The following is a 24234-nucleotide window of genomic DNA, read 5'->3' as shown; positions in this document are numbered from 1 at the left end:
GGTTCCAGCTCCTTCCTTTTTCCTACTAAATGTTTTTATTTTTCCAGTTTGTATACAGTGGAAATGAATTATTAAACAAACGGAAAAAGGAGCTGGACTAAAACCTGCTCGTTTGTGAGCCAAGTTCTTGAGGAACTTCTGAACCGTGTGTGCTACACTGGGGCACTGGCAAGACAGTGTGATGGATGGATTGATTGATTGATTTAGAAAGGGATGAAGGTGGTAAAGTGGAGGTATTTGGCTGGCAAAAAAAAGGAAATGAAATATGAAGCAGGTCACATGTTTGGGTGTGTAACTCTTTAGTAGCTCTGTGCTTGTCAGATTTGGATTAGGATAAAAAATTTGTGGTTCCAAATATACAAATACTTAGGTCTGCCTTGTTTCTACAGTCAGGAGGGACCTGGTGGGCTTTCATAGAATCCCAGAATGGTTTGGGTTGGAAGGGACTTCAAAGCTCATCCATTTCCGCCCCTGCCATGGGCAGGGACACCTTCCACTAGCCCAGGTTGCTCCAAACCCCGTCCAACCTGGCCTTGGACACTTCCAGGGATCCAGGGGCAGCCACAGCTTCTCTGGGCAACCTGTGCCAGGGCCTCCCCACCCTCCCAGCCAAGAATTTCTTCCCAACATCCCATCTATCCCTGTCCTCAGTCAGCCCTACCCTAGTCTTGTCACTCCAGGTCCTTGCCAATAGTCTCTCTCCATCTTTCCTGTGGGTTTCTTCAGGTACTGAGATGTTGTCAAAGGATTTCTCTGTCCCTACATTAAAATAGAAGATGTTTTTTATATGTTTAGACACACTGATGGTTCTTCTAGAGTAGAACTGCAGGAGTTATGCAATTACTTAAAGATTTCCCTTTTTTTATATGACCATTCATCATATGCTACAGGAATACCTGCAAATATTGGCAAGATTTTCCTTCCTGAAGGGTTTAGAGTAAAAACAGCCTTATGAATGTGGAAAGATTGTAAAAAATATGAGGAAAATAGCTGAAGGAATTCAACACCTCATTCTGGAGTCCATGTGCATGTCTGAGAGACTCTTAAGCTTTATGCAGCAAAGGTGACTTTTGCTAATGTTAACCTGTCCTGGCAGAAAAGACAAACCACATTAACACTTTATAGTTGTTTTTCTTAGTACAAATGTGTGTGTGCTGCAGGGGAGGTTTCAGAGTAGCTCCACTAGCGCTATTATTTTTGGTAAACCAAACCAAAGGAGTGTATGCAGGTAAAATTCACTACTAAAAGATTTTGGAAAATAATCTTTTGCTCATCTCCTTACAAGATCTGCCATTCATGCCTATTAAATGATAGATGGGAACTTACAGTAGAAGAACAAATATTAAAATTATTACTTTTGACTCATTATAATATTTACAGATTTAACAGTACGAGTATTTTATTTTATTATTCTGTTATCTTACACCATGAGGGAAAATCTTTTCTTTGACAGATTTTTATAGCCATGATACACAATCTAATGTATTACTACAGTGAAAACCTCTAGGATTGAAACCAGATGCAATTAGATGAAAACCAGAAGACTATAATAGTGTCCTTTATTAAAATCATACTGCTCAGTCTTATCTTTTATGACTTGGTGCTTTTATTTTTGCTCATTATTTTAAATCCTCTCAATTATCAGTCCTAAAATATTGATTCACATTTCTTAATTAAGCACTTTTTCTACTTTATTCTGCCAGTCTGATAACAAATTAACAGCTATTGAAGTGGGTTTAGTACCACAGTCTTACAAAAACAAAACTTGTGGAAAGAAATTTTCCACTTTTTTCCCTTGATTATTGTGGAGGGAATTACTTTAAGTGCAGCTCTCTAGTTGTCTAGAAAATGAAAGACAAAAGGATTATTTTTGTTAACTTAGAAGTGTTACCACGATACAGAAAGGTAAAAATAATAGGGAAGTATATAAATTATAGTTAATTCCCAAGCACTCCTGCTGAGTCCCTCATCCAAAGGGAACTGATAAAAAGATAGAACAGATGTAGGACTGAAGTGTCCAGCTGGAAATGGACAAAGCCAGTATTGGCTAAATCATTGAGTGCATAAACTATTGTAGACAGAAATCAAGTTTCAAGGCAAAATCTTAAAGTGATTTTTTTTTTTTTCCTTATTGGTAAAGTATTTTTGGGAGAGTGATGGAAGTCTTCTTGGGTAAATATTACAGAATCCAGGATGCAGAGATGGTGATTTATTATTTCACCACCCTCTGAAGGATAATCTACAAAGATCTGCTTTGCTTCCTATCTTTATAAACAAAGATTTCCATAGCACTTTGTGCCCTTCCCGATTTTGGATAGAACTGTGACTGGTTTCTACTCTGGGAGAAATTTATCCCCAAAAATATTGATGTTTCTTGACACCAATATGGATGCTGAAAGAATTCCTGTGTTGTCCCAGACTTTTCCTGTAGGGTTTGCCATTCCCCTCGTTTTAACACCAATGCTAAAAATAGTTTGATATATTGTGAATTCAAACTGTGATGACATTCCCTCACCCACCATTCAGTCCAGAGATTTCCTCCTGTCACGCCACTCAATTTCTGCTCCGCGGAGAAATTCCATCATTTGAAAGCTGAACATTTATTTACAAGCAAGCAAAGAAGAAAAGTCTTGGTGCAAGAGAATGAATAAAAGTTTCATAGGAAAGGCGTTGGAACAGGAGGAAAATTCTAAAGCATTAAGTTTTCATAGCATAGTAAAGTTCTTGCACAAGCACCTAATTTGAGCTTTAATTTATGTAAATAGGCTGGATACTTCTGCTGGTTTAGCTGAGAGTTCTTTGGGGGGTGGGGGGAAGTGTCCTTTTTGTTTGTTTGTTTTTGCTTTGCTATCCTTTATATTTTACACTGGGGTAGAGGACTAAGGCCAGATTGAGCCGTTGCAGAACCATTTTATTTATTTTATTACTTTTATTTCATGCCTGTCTACTTGCATTGCTATAAAATACCACACTTGTTTTTTTGCTGACAATCTATTTTTTTTACTCAGTTGCCTTCAAACTTGCCCCTGAGTGTTTTACCCAATTACCACTTTGCAGTATTGGTGTTTTCTCCCTTTCTTATGCTTCTCTGTTTTTTTGGCAGTCCTCAGGTATAACTATTTTTTCTCTCCCCATGTGATTGCAACCAACAGCACAGACACTCTCCACCCTTCCCTATTTTTCTATCTTTCATATCACTACAATTCCTTTGGGGGAGTTTCCTACAGCCTAAATCTGTTATATTTTCTTTCAAAATGTTGTCTTCTTCACCCCTCCATCACTTTATTCGTGGTGAAAACCTCTTCCATGATTTCAGGTGTTCTTTCCCACAAGTCTTTGGAAGTCTTGTATTTGTCACTGCTCTCCTTTAACAGAGAAAAGGATTTTATTCCTTCCTTTCTCCTTTTTAGCAAGTGCCTGTAAACGCTGAATTGTCTGAATTCAGTGTTTGTTTCCAGGGATGTTTTTTTTGTACAGGATCTTCTCTTTCAAGTCATGCAGTTGTTTTCTATATAAAATGAAAGAGTAAAGGGATGTTAGGAAAAAATGGCCAGTTTAAAAAAATGTGATTATTAGTTCTTTGAGTGTGAAAATAATGCCATGGACTTACATCCACTTAATTTTTAGTGGTAAGCTACTATCTACTTGTTGTTAATAAGTAAATATTTACCACCATTACTTGTTTGTAATAGCCACAATTTATAGGAAGCATGTTATATATGGTCTCTAGTACCAAGCTGTTATACTATGATGTGTTGTGGGTTCTTTTTTGGGTGTTTTGTTGGAGGTTTTTTACATCAATTCAATATATTGTTAAATAATTTCAAATCAGTTCTTCACTTGTCTGCTGATCGGGATAGTTATTTAATATCTACTTCAACATATTCTCTATCAGACCCATGCTGGAATTCTTCGAGAAATGTTGGATAATATACAAGACACTGGATGTTTTATTCTGTTATACCAGTGGGAAAGAAATAATTATTTTTTTACATCTCATTCAGTAACTATTAATCTACTGTTGAATAATAATTTTAATTTTAATTTCTTGAATATATTTATTAATTTACCTCCTGCTAATATGCTGCTTTAGATGCCACTATTTTGAATTTATTTCTGTACTTAAGTATCATTTGCATAATGGCATTAAGAGGTCCACTCCTGAGTGTTTGGTGGTGGGATGTTGGACAGAGTGGATAGGTTGTAATTAGTGGCATCTGACCTTCAACTTCATTAATATGCAAATAGAAATACCACAGGGTGCAAAAGCATGGTGCTATTAAAACAGTCCCTTCTGTGTTTGTCAGATATTTCAGTCTTGGTGGCTTGGTTTTTATTTCTTTCATATAATATTATATTATTTTATATAATAATTTACCCTTCTAGAGGTGTATATATGAAATTATACATGTAGAGGAGCAAAGGATTGCTCACACTAAAGGGGAAAATTAAGTGTGCACATAGATAGTTCTTTGGTTGTTTTTTTTTTTTATATGACTTTTCTTTCCCTAATAACCAGATATATCTGAAACATATTCAAAGATAAGAAAATGGATATTATAAGTTTTGTTGTAGAACTACCATGACGGACTTTCTAACAGGGTTTTATAGGAGAAAGGCAGGCAATGTCTGCCATTGTTTTGTTCAGTTTCTCCTGCTGCAGCTCAAGAAAAAGGATTCAAAAATATTTTTTTTCTCAGCATTATTTTGGGGATTTCTCTTCTCCATCTCCTTATACACTGTACATAAATAAGCCACACATCACAGAATCCCAGGATGGGTCAGGCTGGAAGGGCCCACAGTGGCTCATCTGGTCCCACTTCCCTGCTCCAGCAGGGCCATCCCAGAGCACATGGCACAGGAGTGTGTCCAGATGGTTCTGGAATATCCCAGTGAGGGAGACTCCACACCCTCCCTGTGCAACCTGTTCAGGGCTGGGTCACTGCACAGCAAAGTTCTTCCTCCTGTCCAGGGGGAACTTCCCGGGCATCAGTTCCTACCTGTTCCCTCTTGTCCTGCTGGTTGCTTTTGATGCCTGGGAAGAATTTAAATTAATCAACTAAGCTAATATGTTAAGTATTTAATTTTTCTTCAAACCAAGGTTCTTAATTGTTTAGCCTACTCACTTATTTTTCAGACAGCCTCTTTACTTTGAGGAGACAGCTTTGACTCCCTTATAGGTACTTTATGGGGCAGGGCATCAAAAGCAGTGTGGCAGCAGGTTGAGAGAGGTGATTCTGCCCCTTTGCCTCACTCAGGTGAGACCCCCCTGCAGAGCTACCTCCAGCCCTGGGGAACAGGAAGGACATGGAACTGCTGGACAGAGTCCAGAGGAGGCCACAAAATTGGCAAGGGGGACTGAAGCACCTCCCATATGGAGACAGGATGGAAATGCTGAGGTTGATTGGTCTGGCAAAGAGAAGGTTGTGTGGAGACCTCACAGCACCTTCCAGTGTCTGAAAGGACCTGTCAAAGGTTCTTCATCAGGAACTGGAGTGACAGGACAAGATGTAATGACTTCAAACTGGAAGAGAGAAATTTAGGTTACACATACAGAAGAAATTGTTGGCTGTGAGGGGGTGAGGCCCTGGCACAGGTTGCCCAGAGAAGCTGTGGCTGCCCCATCCCTGGAAGTGTCCAAGGCCAGGTTGGACGGGGCTTGGAGCAACCTGGGCTAGTGGGAGGTGTCCCTGCCCATGGCAGGGGGTGGGACTGGATGAGCTTTAAGGTCCCTTCTGACCCAAACCATTCCGTGATTCTATGATAATAAAATTGTGCCATTCTTCAACATTTCCTCTCCCTTGAGTACTTCATCTGTTATGAGCTTATTTAAATGCTGGAGAGGTGTCAAAAAAGTTTTGGGTTTCATTTTAATGAGTCTATTTTTGGAGGGTTAAATGACACATTCACATCCATTCCAGGCACATGCATCAATCAGCTGTATAAATCACACTGCCAAAGCTCACCCTTCTCTGTGGGCACAGAAGAGTCACAACAAGTCCTTTTGGATCAATAAGCAACTTCTCCCTGGAAACTCTCCTCTCTCAAGTGGGTACAGCTAAATTGCTGCTGTGTGGCTGTACCCACATCAGCCTGACAGAAAGCAAAGCTTGGAAAGTAAGCAAGAGACTGCACAGCCAGAGGGTGATCATGTGTTTGCTCCCTGGAAACAATATTATTAGTGTTTAGAACATCCTAACTCGCTCAGCCCTTGCTGAGTGCACTTGCTCTTTGGCATGATCAGAAAAGGTGTATTTAATTGTTATTCAAAGAAGCAGAATTGCTGTGCCTGCTCTTCCAGGCAGGATCAGCACCGTGTGATGAGCAAGGAGGGTTTCACTTCTCTCACATGTGAAGGGACACTCAGACCATCCCTGGTCTGCATGTGGGATTTTCCCTTCTGCTCTTCTACTACTGAAGTAGCTGTAGTTTAAATTAGTTTTAAATTAAAGAGGTGTAAAGTTGTGTGAGGAGAAAGATGAGACTTAGAAAAAAAAATCCCATATTTCTGCTAATAACTGAGATTCTTTGGAATTCTGCATCCTGTGTGACATCCACCTGCCTGCATCACCGAGGAGCAGCAACGAGCTTAGTGGTTCTTTTAGCTTTGACAGCTCCCTCACCTCTTCCTTCAGATTGTTTTGCCTTCTTTATGGAATTATTGATGTAGATGTGCTAAGAGGGGATAATTTGCTTTAGCAACTGGTTGTAGTTTAGGGGATGTTTTGTTACATGGCACTTCCACTGGGAATTCCCCAAGTGATCACATAGCTGAGACCTAGAATTAAAATTAAAATACTAATGGAGGGATCTGATGGACCAGCTCAAATGAGAGATAGTAGGAATTGATTTCCTTACACTTGCCAGATAAGAAGTCTTTGGATTAAAGGGTTTTGGCATCCCATGATTGCAGATATTTCCCGACACATTTTATACCCAAAACATCCCTATGCATCTTATAAAGTCACGGTATTTGATCAATGCCAATTCTGTGCTTTCACCTGTAAAACAGAAGTGAAACTGGATAATCTGTGGTGAATAGTTCCCATGAAATCCAGTTCCCAAACTGGCTGGGAGAACTTTCATTTCTGAGCTCCTCTGCTTTTCACTTACATGAAAAGCCAATTATTTGGAAGTTATGCTGGGGAAATGGAATGTCTGCAAGATCAGAGACTATATTTTCAATGCAGTTACTTCATGCTTCATTGCATAAAGGATATACAGATTTTCTTAAGACTTTTTCTGTCACTTCATGCCAGCTATCCATTTCTACAACACAGAATACGAAAATATAGAGCAAAGCTGAAACTGTCATTTATGTGATGATTTATTTCCAGGAAATCTTTATATTCTATAAATGCTTTTTGATTTTTTTTTTAATTTAACCTTGCACATGTCAAACCCAAAGAATTACAAAACCAGCATCCAAAATTCACAGTTACAATCTAGAGTGTCTAATTATTCTGAATATTTAATTCTTTTGAACAATATGCTTCAGAAGGATCATTATCACACTGAATTCCCCAGCATTATCTATTATTTACACGAGTGGCTATTCGTGCCAATGTAACCTCTGGCATGGTAGATGGGATGGTAAATCCAAAGCATATGTGCCCTTTTGGAAGCAGATGGCAGAGCAGTGCCAGCTCAGACACTCTCTGAATTCTCTAGTGGCCTTTACAAAGTTCATAATTATTGAAGAGATTATTGTAGCATTTCTTTTTCAGAAAAGGTCAATAAAGCTAATAAAAAAATATACATACAAGTAGAAACAGAAAAACACTTTTTTTTATATTGTTGTTTTTACACATAAACAAGATTCCTATCTTTTTCTCAACTCAATAGTAAATTCCAGTTGCCTTCAGTTTTGCCAGGATTTCATTCAAGGGCTGTGTGCAGAGTCCAGAGAGTGGATTTATGCTTAGAAAAAACGTTATTCTTTTGAATTCAAAGAATTTTAAATTTACATTTGGAAGATTCTAAATACATGTAGAGTTCTTATTTTTTTGAAGCATATTCTGATATATTGAGAGAAACAAATGATAGTTTTAAAACTGTTCAGACTTAGTCTGTGTCTGGTTTTATCTTATGGCACTGGCAGATTTCTCATTAGTAACTAGAGCTAGGTAACCAGTAAAACTCTGTTTTACATCATTAGACATACTTTAGATCACAGATATTGTTTAAATTATTTTTAAATTAACTACGAGCAAGGCAGTGTGTGGAGTAAGATGAAGTAGTAACAAAATTAACGGGTTTGTTCTCCATCCCTGGGAATTGGGAAACTTCCTTTTGCTTACCCATGCCTTTGATTCATGTAATGTAATTGCAGAAGTCAAGCAGAATTTTCTAAAACCTTGAATAAACTTTCTGTTACAGTCTAAGCTTTCTCTAAGCATCTTGGCAGGTCACAACGAGTGGACCCGTAAATCACGGAATCACAGAACGGTCTGGAAAGATCATCTCATTCTTTATATTCTGTGTATGCCACAGGCAGGGACACCTTCTACTAGACCTGGAAAATATGAAAGTACAGTTTAGAGTTTCTTTTCCAGTGTGTCCTGTTCAGGAGCAGGTTGCCTAGATGGTCCTTCTTGTTGGGGATAATGCTCTTCCACACCGGGCACGTTCGCTTCCTCAGCTCAGCCAGGAACGCTAAGGATGAGCGAGACCGAGGGAGTCATCCAGTGCCCAGGGAGTCTAACAGTGTGTTTGGGAAAGGAGGGCAAAATAATAAAGCTAAATTTCAAGTTTTAAGAGGAGAACCGTTAAAAAAAAAAAAAATCAGAATTTGTGTCTGTGACAACTGTTTGAACGGCCAAATTCCCGAGCCAATCCCGACTGGCACTAAGCTTCCCATCAGTAACTCCGGGTGTAGTCTGTTTTGCTAATGGGACTTGTGACAGACTTTGGGTCTGTTCATTAGCAGACAGTTTCCTGCCTTTGATGATGTTTTTTCCTGTAGCAGTCTCCATTGATTTCGGTAGGAACTTCAGCACATGCAGATCAATGACAGGATCTGCACTGGGGATGGAGTGGCAGAAAACAACAGTAAGGAATTTATAGTGGCCTGGGCCACTCCCAGCAAGTTTCTTATGCATTTTGAAATTGCAGAGGCTTTAGAAAACAAAAGAAATAATTTCCTTTGAGAAAGCCATAATTATTTGCTTTGGGAGCCACGAGAAAGAAGCAGTGAAGGAAGAAATGGTTTATAGATTCCTTTCCTCAAACTAACATAACAAATTTTCCTGAGAAGAAGAAAGATGTCCCTGATTTTCTGCAGTGTGTTATTTTTAAAGGGCATCCCAGAATTGTTTTCTGTTTCCTAACAGTTGGCAATGAAGGCTTGTGGTAATTTTGCAGTAATTTTACTTTGAACATCTGCCGTAAATGCCTCTACTGGACATAAAAATTTCTGTTGTGAAGGGATTGCTGTATGCATTAGACCAACTTAGGAACACTGATCCCTGCAAAACAGTTTCCCAAACTAAGAGAATAAAATGATTGGTGTTATCTGGAGCTGAACCAATATAATAATGACACTTCTATCTGCCCTCTGTAACAGTGTTGGGTTTTTTGTACCATAAATTCCCTATATGTTTTTTGGAAAGCAGGTGTTTTCTGTCTTGTAAAAACATCTCTATCTCCATGTGTTTTAACTCAGCTTAGAAAAATATTTTAGAGATTAACCCCAATACCACTTTCTGTGTGTAACTGCAGTTACATTATGATAGAACTATTTAAAATGGAGGTGTGAAGCTCTAAATCTGCACTTCTACTGTATCATCTCTAAAGAAAATACTAATGTGGGATCTTCTGAGGAATAAATTCATTCTCTTTTCAACTTTGCACCAGTCGATGCTTTTCTGGTAATACGAATGTGATTCTTGGGGTTGTCCTGTGCAGGGCCAGAAGCTGGATTTCAATGATCCTGGTGGGTCCCTTCCAACTCAGGTTATTCTATGATTCTATGAAATTTAATTTTAAAAGTCTTTCTTTAGTTTTCCATTTTCATGTTTACCTTCCATGCACAGAATCACATATTTAATCAAAACTCCCATTGAAATCACAGTTGCCATTCACAAAAAGTAGTTCTTTGTCACAAACACGGGAGGGACAGGTATTAAAAACAGCTTCTCTTGAGCAGGTCATTTGTGGGTTGCATAATCAACCACACCTGGCCTCAATTTAAAGGCTAGATGCAAGTTTGTTAAGATAATTCAGAAGCAGATTTAAGAAATACCTAAGTAGTGCATTTACAGAGAGTATTTATGCCACAGCAACCTGAGGTTCCAGTTTCCTGCCTATCTGCTGCATTAAAGTAACTGCACAGAGGGGGGGAAATTATTAAATAACCTTTTCTTTGCTGTGCAAAGTTTGGATTCCATCTTCTATGTGGATGTGTCCCTGAAGCAGCAGAATAAATCAAGTACAGATAACTCTGGTAATCCAAGAAGGCTTTTCATTAGCTCTTCTTGTTGTTAATAGAATATCTAGTTTTTCCAAAGAGGTTACATTGCAAGTCTCATGTGAACAATTGCTAAGTGACACTGCTCTTGACACGAAGTATTTCACCCTGACTGGCACCAGGGGGTTTTCAAACACACCTTATAGCACTGTCAAGCTATCTAAGAGATCATTTTTCTGGCCAAGAATACAGCAGGACTTCTGTCATTTCTGTGAGACCTGTAAGTGAAGGTGCCTGAAAGAAAACTACATCCTCCAGAAGTGAATATTTGGGAAAGTCAATCCATTTGGTGTTGCTTTTAGGGTCAAAGCCATTTGATGTAGGTGGATTCTTTGCTTCAAATGTGTTTCTTTTTCATTTCATTTGGGGAAACGCATCCAAGTGTGTGAGTGCTCATTGTGGGGGGATGAAAAATTCCTGATAGTTGCCTGCTTACATTTCAAACTGCAATTGGTTTTCTTAATTATGAGTTAGAATCATGTAAAGCCTGAGGTATCACCCAGCTCTGTTTCACTCAGCCATCACTTGAGTGATAACTAAGACACATTTGGTTCTACAGCTCTAACAAAATAAAATATTACTGTTTGTGTTAATTGTAGCTTTGGGGTGGTTTTGCAGTTGTTTGTCATTATTACTGTCCTAAAACACATATGGTGTTTCTGCACAGACAGAAACATTTGGGGGATGTTTTAGTTGCAAATGGAATAGTGTGGGTGTAGAGCAGGTCTGGCTGTGCTGCCTGGTTTGGCCACGGTCCAGCACCTGCATTCCTGGTCCAGCTCTGCCTCCCCAGCTCGGAGAGCTGAAAGCATTTGGACAAAGAAGAAGGAATAGCCCAACAATTAATACTGAAAAGTTGCTGTGAGCAACAATCAGGGCAGAGTCAACAGCTTTTTCCTGAACCTGGGTAGAGCAAAACTGACCTGAACGGCTGGAAAGACCTGAGGAATGTCAGGAACTGAGTAATCACCAAAGTACTATTATATAATTGTTCTATTAACTAAACTGTCATTTATTTTTAATTGATGGTGATTAACTTCCTATATCTCTTTGGGACAAGTATGTGGGACTAGTTCCTGCATGCTCCTAAACTTGTACTCATTAGATGTCAAAACTATACCCTAAACTGCTCTTCTGTGTATACACATTTACGTTCCTGTGTATGACTTCATAAAGTACAGATAAAATTGCATTTTTTAAATGTTTTGCACAAAGAAAATATTGTATATACAGTATTTACAGGTGGGGAAAGAGATGATGTTAATTAGAAAGCAAATGAATAAAATTTATTTTAAATATCTGGCTTCAAAAGCCAGGAAGGTTCTAAATTAATATTAGAATCATTTTGAGGATATACCAGATATCAAGGCTAAGAAGATATCTTACCAAAAATAATTTTATTTGTGATGGCGAGGAAAAGGAAAAGAAGAAGAAATTGTATTTTTTGTTCAGAAGAGAAGCGTGATGTCCTCATATTCAGGAAAAGTAGCCTTGAGGATACAAGGGAAGTTTGAAAAAAATATAAAAAATAAACCTCTGACATCTTAAACTACAATTAATAAAATTTTCCCTGCATATTTTCTGATTCGAAAGTTAGAAGAAATACCTAAAAATCCCACTATCATCTGACATGTTTGATAATGAGAATGTTCATGCTAAGGACCAGCACATCCACACTAAGATTAAACACCTAAGGCCATTGCAGTGAGTGTCAGAGGCTGGTGTATGGCAACAAAATGGCAAATAATACCAACAATATCAAAAGGCCTGCATCAAAATGCATCTAAGACCTTGTTAGGCTCAGTCAGATCCTGAGCTCTGATAAAATGCAGGTCTAGGATCAGGTAAGGCACGTTTCTGTCCTACTGAAGTCCCTGACAGAGGCTGGGGACTCTTCCCTGGTGTAACAACGCTGGTCCTGTGAAGCTCCGTGAGGCTTTGCTGGGGAGCAAAGCACTGTGAACCATGGCTTTGGCACTGACTGAGGAGAGGGAGACACCAGAAGAAAACTGAAGCTGTTCAAACGTGACACAGCTCAATAATTTATAAATTACCATCTCTGTAACCTTCATTAGGCAATGAAATTCATAACAATAATGCTTTTCATCTCAGATGGTTCATTTGTCTTCAGGAGGGCTGGCACTGGCGTCACAAGGCAGACTCCTGAACTGCTCCTGTCTGTCCTCTGCTCCTGTTTAAATCCTCCTAATTCCTTGTCTAACTTCCATCATCTGGCAGTGTAAGTTCCATCTCTGTTGCTCAGCAGAAATTATTTATTTTACTGGCACATGGTATATCATCTGTCACACCTAAGGAGAGGAAAGATCTTCCTCCAGCGTCTTTTCTGCTTTTTAATCTTTCTATGGAAAGCTCCAACTTTCCCTTATTTTAAAGCGTTTCTTTAAAGCTGAAGGGTTCTTCTTTCCCCCCCACCACCACACTGGGTGCACAGGAGCCTTTTTGTGTGCTTTATGTAGCACTAGAAGTTCATCACACAATAGTTTTTCAAGTGTTAAATACAGTTACTAATATCCAAGCTGAGTATTTGCACATGAAAAACAGACAAGTTCAAATTTTTCTAGACTTCTACTGGAAATTAAAATCAAATTATTTTAGATGTATAACATATTAGAGGCAACCCAGACTTTCTACTGACAGCATGAACCTTAGTAGCATTTTGCTAATGAACATATTTCAGTGAGTTTGAAAACACGTTTTATTGCCTTTGTCTTCACTAAATGAATGGAGGATTATTCTGTCTGAGGGCAAAAGGTTTCTCAGAGATCTATTTAACTTTTTGGTGGAATTTTAAGTGAAAATCTACTTTCCATAGTAGAATTTTCTCCATAATACTGTTAAAATTTCCTATAACTGCCAGACTCTGTTCTGTAATAACGTTGTTTTGGCCACTGTGACGTTAAAGACATAAATATATTCGGGATATAACTAAGTACTATCATGCAAATTGTACTAACTTACTGGGCAAGTTAAGTTGAAGTTTGGTTGGATTTTCCTATCCCCTTGTGTGTTCCATTTCTCCCTGTGATTCTTCCTTTAAGTTGCTAATACTCTGGGAATTGTTGTTTCTATTTGATGAAATATTAGCCTGGGTAAACCACTTGTAGTATTTTATAATTTAAGAGTGCTAAATATAGATCAGAGGCTTTGTATGATCTTCATCTTTGCTGGAATTTTGTTTTTATAACTTTTATTTCCCAACACACAAATTGCTGGAAAACATTATCCAATCTAAAGGAAAATGTAAAAGATGGATATAGAAACAAAATGCTCAAATTCTGGTTCAATACCACCAGGAGCTAAAAGGTATCTTCCTTTGTCTAAGCTGATTGAAAAGTAATATAAACCCTCAACTTTTCAGAAGTTGAAATAACTCTAACAAGACACAGTAACGCAGATGTTTGAGTAGTTCATTTAATAAAATATGAATGAGGCATATTTTAAAAACCAGGTTTAAAAAACAGTACAAACCTTAGTTTATAGTTGCAGTTACTCACAGTGGACTAGATTTTTCCACTCACTGTTTTACTTTTTAACACACGTGTAAAATCTCAGACAAATGAGCAAATGATAAAACAACTGGAAAATAAATTTAAAAATCATTTATATTCATTGATATTTGATAAAATTTTATCCTTACCCAATTTTGGCCAAGTGTGTTGATACAATTGCTCTATTTTATGTAACTTTCTCTTTTCACTTCTAATTTTGTATGACTTAAGTTTGAAACTGAAGTCAAGCACATTGTTACTGTGGATTGCAGAAATGGTTTGTGATGTAGTGATTTCACAAAGAGTTCAGTCATTCCCAGGGTGAAAATCTGTGACTGAGGACAGTGTGGCAAAATCCCTGGTTATTTAAGCATATTCTGCTTTCTGTTGACATCCCTAAGTACAAAGTACAGTGCACTAATTGTGTCCCACATGCTCCTACTATCCAGGCTAAGTGTAAGTACTCAAAAAAAAATTTTCAGATCCTTTTCCTCTAAGAAATTGAATCAGCAGTGCTTATCCAGATCAAAAAGTGAATGTGAGCAAGCATTGTACTTGTTAATTCTGCACAAACAGAAATAAAATAGCCCATAGACTAAAGAAGGGCTTTTATCCCAGTCTTTAAAAAAACACTACAGAAATGTGAGGAGAAGTGAACTACCACCAGAAGTTCCCCTCCTTCATGAAATTTTACAGTTTCATGAGACATTGTGATAAGGTTGATCTGGTGAATCTATGGTTTAAAAAAAATAACAGAGGGAAACAGGTTGCCCAGAGAAGCTGTGGCTGCCCCATCCCTGCAAGTGTCCAAGGCCAGGTTGGACGGGGTTTGGAGCAACCTGGGCTAGTGGAAGGTGTCCCTGCCCATGGCAGGGGGTGGAATGAGATGGTTTTTAAGATCCCTCCCAACCCAAACCGTCCTGTGATTCTATGATAAATATTTTGCTGAATAAGTAATGGCCACCTGAGACTGCACTTAAGTTTAGCTTCCTTTGGCATCTCATTTCAAGAGAAGGGACTGCTGGAATTTTAGGGAAAGAACATATCATACCTAGGGTCATGTTTTCCCTGTTTCCACAAAATGTGGGTGTCTTGTACAAAATCTTGCACACAGATATCTATGTTTGATAGCTAATACTAAATCTATGTCCTTTGAACTTCTGTAATCCCTCTTTGAACCTGTATAACCCTTTATCTCCATACCTGCACGTAGCAAATCCATTGGTTGCATGAGAGAGTGTTCTGCTTTAAGCCTGATGGTTTCACTGAACAAACCCAGGTTCCTGTGTTTGCAGAAAGAATGCACATCCATTTGGTTTTTGCGTGCCTAGGAATTTTCAGGTCTCCTTTCCCAGTGTTTTCTTTAGGAAGGGGAAATTATGTAACCTACTTAATTTCCCCTTACACTGAATCTCTTCCGCATTTCCACTGATTGTATTTGTCTGTACCTATTCGAGTTCTCTATTCCTGTTTGACAGCCATGAAAATAAAGGGAAGGTCACTCAGCAATTCAGTGGCAGAGCCAAGCAGAGTGTAGATTTTGAAACCATTCTTCTTTAAGTGCATTATATGTTTGGGAGAAATGCAAAGTAAGCATCAGTTGGGGTTTTGCCTGCAGTCTTCAACCTGTAAATATGCCCTGCTGGGGTAGATTAGGATCTCTAATGTGTATTCTGATCACTGAAGTAGACACACATTTCACCAGGATTTGGGTTTTCTGAGAGTTGGCATCTGGTTACTCAGTGAGAAAACAAAGCAAAGTTAGAATACCTCCAGGAGTATCAGCAACATCTGCTGAACTGAGACGGATACACAGCCCAGGTTAAAATTCACAAGGTGCCCTACTATAAATAGCAAGGCACCTTTCAAAGATTATTATTTACACTGGCCTAATATTTTTCTTGGTGATATACTATGTTCTGTAAAGTAATGGCATAGTACAAAGCAAAATTAAATAAAAGAAGTAACAGTGCCTTTAAGGAAAAGCAGATTGCAGAGTAAATCACAAGCACCAAAGGAATATGTTTTGAGAGGACTGCATTGAGATGAACTCTTTTAACTGTACTACTTATGTATTTTCTCAGAAGATATAAACAAACAATAAAGCAGGAGCCTTCTGGAAGCCATAAACTGAATTAATAGCAATAACCCATGCAGTGTTTATTCATCTGAGTGAATGCCTAGAATGAGCACATCTCATATCTCTGGGACAACAAGCCTTGCAGTTTCGAGATGTTCACAAGAGGAAATGCAAAAAGCATACCTTAACAAACTTCAGATTACTGAACCCTCCAAGAGTCAGCATGAAGGGAGCTAAAAAGAGTGTGGTGGCAATTTCCCTCTGGGAGGAATCTTCATCCGCATGGAATTTTGGCAGTGGGACTGACAGTTGCAGCGCAGGGCTGAAAAAAGCAAACAACAGCCCTTCTCCCCAGCAAAGAAAGCCTGCAACCTTTGGCTCTCTGGTGCACTTGGTGGGCCAGCCTGGGCACTCCACGGGCAGCAAGAGCTTTCTGTCCTGGCACCTTTGGTCTGGGAGGAATCTTCGTCCGTAGGCAATTTTGGGCGTCCGACGGCCAATTTCAGCCTGGCGCTCCTGCCAGCGAACGACAGCCTTTCCACCCAGGAAAGAAAGCCCTGACCCTCCATCTCTTGTGTGCAGTGAGTGCTCCAATCTCGGCAGCAAGAGCTTTCTGGGCAGGCACCTTTGTTCTGGGAAGAATCTTCGTCCACACTGAATCCAAGCAATCGGACAGGCTAACCCTAACCCAAACCCTAACCCTATCCCTGACCTTAACCCCAACCCTAAGCCTAATCATAACCCAAACCCTAAACCCTAAACCTAACCCTAATCATAACTAAACCTAAGCCTAACCCTAAGACTAAACCCTAATCCTAACCATAACCATACCCCTAACCCTAAAACAAGCCGTAACTCTAACCGTAACCCTAAACCTAACTCTAACCCTGACCATAATCATAACTAAATCTAAATCTCACCCTAAACTTAACCCTGATTCAAAACCCCAAACTTAACCCTAACGACTGCCCTTCCTCCGAGGAAAGAAAGCCCTGACCCTCCACCTCTCATGTGCAGTTGGTGCACTGCTCCCAGCACTACCTGGACAGCAAGAGCTTCCTGGGCAGGCACCTCTGGTCTGGGAGGAATCTTCGTCCGTATGGAATTTTGGGAGTGGGACTGGCAGTTGCAGCGCAGAGCTGACAAAAAAGCAAACAACAGCCCTTCTCCCCAACAGAGAAAGCCTGCAACCTTTGGATCTCTGGTGCACTTGCAGGGCCAGCCTGGGCACTCCACAGGCAGAAAGACCTTTCTGGGCAGGCACCTTTGCTCTGGGAAGAATCTTTGTTCAGATGGAATTTTGGGAGTGCGAACGGTACTTACAGCACAAGGCTGAAAAAAGCAAACAACCCTTCTCCCCAGGACAGAAAGCCTGTCAGATTTGGCTTTCAGGTGCAGTTGGTGGGGCAGCCTGGGCACTCCGTGGGCAGCCAGAGCTTTCTGTGCTGGCACCTTTTCCCTGGGAGGAATCTTCATTTGGATCGGGTTTGGGGGGGCGGGGGGCGGCAATTGCAGCGCAGGGCTGAAGCAAGGGGACAGCAGCCCTTTGCCCCAGGACAGAAAGCCTGGGAGCTTTGGCTTTCAGCTGCAGTTGGTGGGGCAGCCTGGGTGGTCCGTGGCAAGGAAGAGATTTCTATTCTGGCACCTTTTGTCTGGTAGGAATCTTCGTCCTTATGGAATTTTGGAATTGGTACTTGTAGTTACTATAGAAGACTGAAAAAAGCAAACAACAGCCCTTATGCCCAGGGAAGTAAGCCTGGAAGCTTTGGCTTTCAGGTGCAGGTGGTTGGCCAGCCTGGGCACTCCATGGGCAGCAAGAGCTTTCTGTTTTGGCACCTTTTTTCTGAGTGGAATCCTCATCCATAATCAATTTTGGGAGCCGGACTGCCTATTTTGGCTCTATGATTCCTCTAAGTGCACGAAAGCCCTTTTCCACCAGAAAGAAAGCGTTTTCCTTCATGGTTTCAGGTGCAGTTTGTAGGTCCTCCTGGGCACTCCATGGGCAGCAAGAGCTTTCTGTCCTGGCACATTTTTTTTTCTGAGAGGAATCTTTGTCCATATGGAATTTTGCGAGTCGAACTGGCCCTATTGGCACTTGGGGTTTTTTTCTGCTTTTCCCTGTTTATTAGTGCATACCAGCAAGTAAAACAATATGAAACAACACAGCAAGAATAGAAAATCTCTTCAGTTGTTGTAGGAAGGTCTTTCATTTAAAGTCAGCCAGTGCTTCTAGGTGCATGTCATCCTGACAGACCTCTTATTTTGTGTCTTGCAGTGAGACAGATAATATCACAGCCTGCCATAAAAGTAAGGCAATCAGGGGCAACAAAGGACCAAAATATGGGACTTAGATTATTGATGCATTTAGAAAACACCTTTTTTTCCTGTTACTGTGAAGGTGAAATGGTTAAGTTTCATAGGGAAGGAGCATCATGGACTTACCTCCGTGCCATGTATCTCCCTGGCTGCTGTAGTAGCCAGTGTTTTGATTGTCATTATTGCAAATAAAAGTGTGAAAATACTTATTAAATTAACAGTAGCATGGAAAAGGGATTTCATTCAAGGAAACAACATTGCATTATTTGCCCACTTGTCCTTACTCTTCTGTTATTATGATGTTTTGGGTATTAATACATTCCTCTTTACAGCTCCAACTCCCTCATTATGCACAACGCCCAAAAAGACCCTTTTTGTGCAGGTTTTGCCAGGTGGGGCTGCTCAAGCTTTTTTCACTGTTATCCAGCAACTTGCAAACCCAAAGCCAAGCTTAACTTTGCTGCTATTCCCAAATGCTCAGGGTATTTACATTATTTCACACTCCTGGGCACCTCAGGAAGGTGGATTCTGCCTGCTGATGTGATTTCAACTTCACACTCCAAGGTGGGGGTTTTGGTGCAGCACATCCAAGTCAAACTGAGCAGGAGCATTTCAGTCTATATGAACCTGCTGCTGTTTAATTAAGTGGAGTATGGAATTAGGGTTGAGAGGAATCAGACCTTTATATATCACAGTAACTTGCATTGTCAGTGGTCTTTGATTTAAAATAAAATAAAAGGCAAATTTTTTCTTTTTTTTTTTGGCCTGCTTCAGAGTATGAATTTTGCAGGTTTCAGGTGGTTGTAGAATTAATTTCCTGGTTTCTCCAATCTGTCAAATCCCCTCAGATTGAAATCCAAGGGGAAAAGTGTGATTTTTACTTAAATCACCACCTTGATAGAGGTGTTCATCTTCTGCCATGATACATTCTCCACATTCAGTCCTGGAGAAGGTCACCAAACATGAAGAAACATGAAAACAGGACTTTGATTTAATTGAGAACTTCTGCATGGAGAATAGTCAGTTAAAAATAGGTGGGGTTAGTGCATTTTATTTGATTTAATGCATTTTAATTGATTTTACCCCAAACTAATCACTAGAAGACTGATTCTAGATTGCCACAAAACCAAAAAAAAGTAAATTTTTAATAACATTATACTCTGTAGCCCAACATTATTTATAGATTATGCATAACTATTCATGCAACTTAGGTCTCACTTATCTGTTGTATTTAGAAGAATAATACACAGTTTACTCTGAAATTTGTTTTTCAGCATCTAGGAGACCAAAAATAAACAAAACAAAAAGATGCCAAGGGCTTGAAAATGAAAAATATTCCTTTGGGTGAATCCAAATATATGAAATCAGAGGCCTTCAGAGATTCATGCTGCCTTAGTTTCTCAGGACTAACTATGAGAGAACTTCCTTTTCTTTGTAGTTGGATATGTGTGTTCCTCTTTATTACAAGTCAAATTTTGAGATTAGTTCTAGGCTTGGACACAAATTTAGGAGAAGATAAATTTTGCATATTGAATCAGTAAGTATATTTCCTGGAAAGCATTTTCTCATTTTAATATGTTCCTGTCCTTCAGGAATATATTCTCCCATGCACAGGAGAATTATTCTTCGTAACTGTCTCATGACAGAGAAATAGCAGATCTGAGATTATAGTCTCCTGAAACCAGAGCTTTGCCTAAACCAGCAAGTCTGACTGAGGGCTTTCATGTCTAAATTAACTTATAATGACCCTTTTCCCTAATGATTGTCTCGTTAGTGGGTTGAGCCAGTTTGCAGTTGACTCTGTCAGACCTTAAAGATACGTCAGAAGTCCCTGAGCTGCCTTCATGTCTCATTTGTGCTGGTAGAAAGCTGGAATCACTCTGTCAAAGCCAGCGGAACTGTGCAGATGCAGAGATATTAAATAAAAAAACAGGTTTTCCATCTTTAAAAGTCAGTTACTAAAATCATAAGAATGTGTGTTTGCATATATCTGCAAATTAAGATGGGTTGTAGTTGGTAACAGACACTTACAACTGAATGACAATCAACTCTTTGGACACCTCACAAAATTAAATTAATTTGAAACATCTTGCCTGAAAAATTTAAAAGCGAACCCCTATTTATCTTTCATGTTGTGAGCTATTTAAAAATATTACATGTTTAAAAATATATTAAAAATATGTTTTCATGAAGTCCACTCCACCCAAGCATAGGGTGCCACATTTTTAATCCTTTTAAGAATTCATTATTTCTACAAAATCACTTCTGCCTGATTTATCCCATGAAGAGGTATCAACAGCAATTGCTATGATTAAAAACATGAAGGAAAGGGAGCTAGCATAGCAATATTCACAAGTAATATCTCCCATTACCTCTTCAGTGGCCTACTGTGCTTTGTCACTGAGCAGAACTTGGGAAGTGAAGCAAATCCATAACCCTTGTCCAACAAAACTGAAGGAGGGGGATAACCAACTGCCTCAATTCACTGTGAGAAATGTGAGATCTGGGGCTATAAGCCATATCTTTTTTTTCTCTAAAATTTGATGATGTTAGGGGGAAAAAAGTGCCATGGCAACCCGGAGTAGTTTAGAGATCTGAAAGAAGCATATGGTGGGTGCAGATTTCGTACAGTAAAACTCATAAATCCCAAATTACTCATAAATACCTAATTGTGTGTAATAGCAACCAAGGGGGCTCTTCTCAGGGATCACAAAAAACTCAGTAATTATGTTTTGGTTGCTAATAGCTTAAAACAATGTTACATTCACCAATGTTTTTTTAAGAGAGGTGTGTGTTATGTTATTTATCCCCTCTCTTTGGAGGATACATCAATGCTGATCACTGTAACAGAGTGCAAATAATGAACGTGGAATTCAGCAAGTTATTCAAAAGACAAATAGAAGTGCACACAGCCAGGAAAGGGATTAGGATTTCCTGAATTTCTCTTGATAATCAGGAGTTTAATGATCACAGCTGGTCTTCTCAGATATAAACTTTCATTTGTGCAATATATTTCTGGCCCCTTTCTTACTGTCTTCTGACAAAGAAGGTGCTGACAAATTTTAGGGCAAGGAAAGCAATTTAGTCCATAGAACACTGGGCTAATGAGCTATTAAAGCATTTTCTGCCAGCTTTGGAGAGATGATGAAAAAGTAATTCAAAATAGAATAAGTGATATGGAAATGTGTTAATTTACCTAGGGGGGTATTTATTTCTTTCCTTATCTCCACCCTATGTCAGTTTTGATTGGCAGCTTAAACAAAGTTGGACCAGCACTGCCCAAGGCAAGTGCGTGACAAATGAGAATAATTTCAAAAAAGAAATCAGAGAATCACAGAATGGCTTAGGCTGGAATGGACCTCAAAGCTCATCTCGTTCCACCCCCTGCCATGGGCAGGGACACCTTCCACTAGCCCAGGTTGCTCCAAGTCCCATCCAACCTGGCCTTGGACACTTCCAGGGATGGGGCAGCCACAGCTTCTCTGGGCAACCTGTGCCAGGGAAGAATTCCTTCCCACTATCCCATCTAACCCTGCCCTCTGGCAGTGGGAAGCCATTCCCCCTTGTCCTATCACTCCAGGCCCTTGTCAAGAGTCTCTCTCCATCTTTCTTGCAGGCTCCTTCAGGCACTGGAAGGCCACAATCAGGTCACCCCAAAGCTTCTCTTCTCCAGGCTGAACAATCCCAACTCTGTCAGCCTTCCCTCCCAGCAGAGCTGTGTCACCTGCACTGCTCAGCTTGGTGTTGTCTGCAAATAAAACAGTGAAGAGTGGACATTTGGGTTTGTTGCTTGTTTTAAATCCTTCACCTACACAATGTTTTCCCAGTTTGAGTCAAGAATAAAGAACAAATGATCCTCAGTGTCCATTATCAGCTAAGCCCAGATGGTTTTGTGCTTTTCATCAATCAGTTGCCTTGAGGTGGAGAGGTGAAATAATGTCCCATTCAGTTCAGGAGCTAAATGCTCACCTTTGCTGCTGAAGGCAGGGGTCAGATGAAGGGCTGAAAGCCCACATAGAGTGGGGAGAGTTGAGAATATTCCTGCAGCACGAGATTCTGAAACTGAACTTCATTCTCTGCTGTGCCTCAGTTATTGAGAAATGATCCATAATTCCTGTTCCTCTGTGGAATTTTGGAGTGCTGCTCCTCTTTGAAAGGTCTTCAGCACCGGCTCCGTTGGCTGCAAAGTCTCTGTGTTCATGCAGTAGAAGCAAAGTGCAAAATGCTGAAACTTTTTCAAAGAATACATTTAAATCCATTTGTGCCCTTGTCTAATACATCTTAAAGCTTTAATTAAGAACACATAGCTAATACCAGCTTTATTATAAACACAGGAAATCAAATTCTCATAATTAGTCTTCGACTCTAAAAAAAGATCAAAAGGAAGCAGATGCACTGAAAGTCTTTCTCAAAATCAAAAATCATTGTATTAATCTGCTTTACTGCTTGGCACACAGGTCCTCACCACAGAAGATTAGAAAATTCTTTTTAGGAAAGTTCTCAGCTTGACTTCAGCAGGTTTGTTCTCAGAAGTCAGGTTTGCAGGCCACAGAGGAAGCTCTCATTTGCCAGCTGAGTGCATTACTATTAGCATTATTAATTGGCATTATTATGTGTAATACATATACAAATATGCTATGCACAGAGATGTCTGTGCATAACATATTTGTATACGTATTACACATAATAATGCCAATTAATAATGTCTGTTCTGAGTATCTCCATCCTACTGATCCCATGATCCATGCTGTGCTTGGTGGGATTTCTCACCCTGTGTTTCTGTCTGCCTCAGTCTGATGCTTAATAAGTTGCAGCATTTGTTTGTGAATTATTAGTTATTGTCTCTTCAGAGATGCTACACCAAGTATTTTTATATGCTAATGTATTCCTCAAGATTCTTCCAGGCTATGCTATACCTATGGCAAGAGAATACTGCAGTAATTATTTTGAATATTATGAGTTTCTCAAGGATCAAATAAACTGTGCCTGCAGACTTTCTCCATGACCTATCTTCTTTTCAGGTGGAAGACCATTCCCACCCCATCAGAAAGTGAATATACATCGATGTGTGCTCTACCTAAGACTGAATGGATAATTGCTGCAACCTGCCTGACCACTGGATAATGTTATTTACAGAGTTACAGGTTCTTCCTGTGAATGTTAAGAAGAGATTAGAGGTATGACTTTCATTTGAAAGGTATTCTGCTTATATTTGTGAAGGCTTGTTTGAACCTATTTTGCACAAGGTTTGCCAGTCTTTTTAAATGAAATTCAAGAACTTCTGCAACCTCTGGACAGACTGTAAACACTCTGTGGAGTCTCTAAAATTCACAGAACAGGTGATGATGCACACACCGTCTTTGAATTTGGTGTCCATATTTAGTTTTATTTTAAAGACATTTTGTCTTCTGTTGAAAGATCCTTTGTTTCAATTACTGTATAAACCTGGCAAACATCTCTTGTCTGCTCACATCTCTGCACACTCACAGTCTTTATTTTTGTGTGCCCTTGGGTGGCTTTCCCCCATGTGGTTCAATTCATATCAACAGTTGTGATTGAAGAACGTTCATTTCTTTACTGCTCTTTTTGGTTTGTAGTTAAATGACTGGGATTTGAAATCAATGAGGCTCCTTCTCAGAAGTTGTTCAGCACTAGTTAGGTCACGTTCCTTGTGCATAATAAGGCACTGAACAAGTTAAGGTTAAATGGATTTTTTAATCAATACATACAGACCAAGAACCAACTCGATGTAACAATTTTTCCTTTCACCCCTTTCTTTTTAGAACAATTACTGATGAGAAGCATTTCAGTAACCAGTTCTTATGGCTCACATAATTTTTTCATGCTCATTTAACAGTTAT

At 39.4% G+C, this 24234-nt stretch overlaps 1 long non-coding RNA gene across 1 annotated transcript; it reads right to left on the bottom strand.

Annotated features, from left to right (window-relative positions):
* Nucleotides 1-6944: 6944 nt before the first annotated feature.
* LOC113976385 lies at nucleotides 6945-17246 on the bottom strand. Its single transcript, XR_003537082.1, has 3 exons — nucleotides 17105-17246; nucleotides 14174-14178; nucleotides 6945-6955 (listed from the first exon to the last, which is right to left on the bottom strand). It is a non-coding gene; the product is annotated as an uncharacterized LOC113976385 (long non-coding RNA).
* Nucleotides 17247-24234: the final 6988 nt, after the last annotated feature.

This window comes from Neopelma chrysocephalum, unplaced genomic scaffold (genome assembly GCF_003984885.1).
Source record: "Neopelma chrysocephalum unplaced genomic scaffold, ASM398488v2 Primary Assembly neopelma1_159, whole genome shotgun sequence".
NCBI classification, from domain to species: Eukaryota; Metazoa; Chordata; class Aves; order Passeriformes; family Pipridae; genus Neopelma; species Neopelma chrysocephalum.
Note: the sequence above shows the minus strand (reverse complement) of the source record. Positions and strands in the feature narration are given on the sequence as shown.